Source organism: Gekko japonicus, unplaced genomic scaffold, assembly GCF_001447785.1.
Source record: "Gekko japonicus isolate JY-2015 unplaced genomic scaffold, Gekko_japonicus_V1.1 scaffold516, whole genome shotgun sequence".
Taxonomy (NCBI): Eukaryota; Metazoa; Chordata; class Lepidosauria; order Squamata; family Gekkonidae; genus Gekko; species Gekko japonicus.
The window spans coordinates 1-1200 of NW_015172567.1; positions in this window are offsets into that span (position 1 = coordinate 1).

A 1200-nucleotide genomic window follows, 5' to 3' on the forward strand; every position below is an offset into this window, starting at 1 on the left:
CCATCCAGAGGAACTGATTGGCCACTATGAGAAACAGGATCCTGGACTAGATGAACCAGCAGGGTTCTTCTTATATTCTTACAAAGGCCTCAGCTTCTGTGCCCTGTTGTTGGCTCTCCAGAGGAGCTGGTTGACCATTGTGTGAGACAGGATGCTGGACTAGATGGACCATTGGTCCGATCCAGCGACTCTTCTTATGTTCTTAAGTTAAGCTCCGCTTTCAAAACAGTGTACAACAGCTTGCTGCCATGCACAGTTCCCACCCCCAACCTTTCAAATGGCTTCCCACCCCTTCCCCTGCTGACCTGTGGGCAGTGGGGGAAAGGGGAGAAGAGGGTGGGTGACATTGGCAGCAGTGCCGTCCTCGTGTCACTTTTAAATGGTGGCCGAGTCCTTGTGGCGACCATGAAGTGCTTGGGTGGGCTAACAGTGGAAGGGCTTCTAATGTCCTGGCGCCACTGGTGGACCTCCTGATGGCACCTGGTATTTCTGGCCACTGTGTGACACAGAGCGTTGGACTAGATGGGCCTTTGGCCTGATCCAACATTGGCATCTCTTATGTTCTTAAGATGTGATCATGTCCAGTTTTGGCCCTAAGTGAGCAAGAACACTGAGGGGGAATAATAAAGGAATGGAGCAGGTCCTTGATGGTAGCAGTGGGACATCTACTGGAGTTCCCAATCTCAGAGAAAGAGTGAGTCAGACCTATGAAACTGCCTTCTGCTGAATCAGATCATCAGTCCATCCAGGTTAGTTTTGTCTACTGTCCAGGTTCTCCGTTAAGGTTGCCAGCTCTGGGTTGGAAAATTCCTGGAGATTTGGGGGGTGGAGCCCGAGGAGGGCAGGGTTTGGGAGGGGAGGGACCCCAGCAGGGTATGATGCCATAGTGTTAGGATTGCCAGCTCTGGGCTGGGAAATACTTGGAGATGTTGGGGGTGGAACACACACATGAAGCTGCCTTATACTGAATCAGACTATCGGTCCATCAAGACCAGTATTGCCTACTCAGACTGGCTGCAGCTCTCCAAGGTCTCAGGCAGAGGTCCTTTCCATCACCTACTGCCTGGTCCTTTTTAACTGGAGAGGCTGGGGATTGAACCTGGGACCTCCTGCTTGCCAAGCAGATGCTCTGCCTCTGAGACACAGGGCATGGGAAATATGGAGAGGACAGGGTTTGGGGGGAGGAAAGACCTCAGCAGG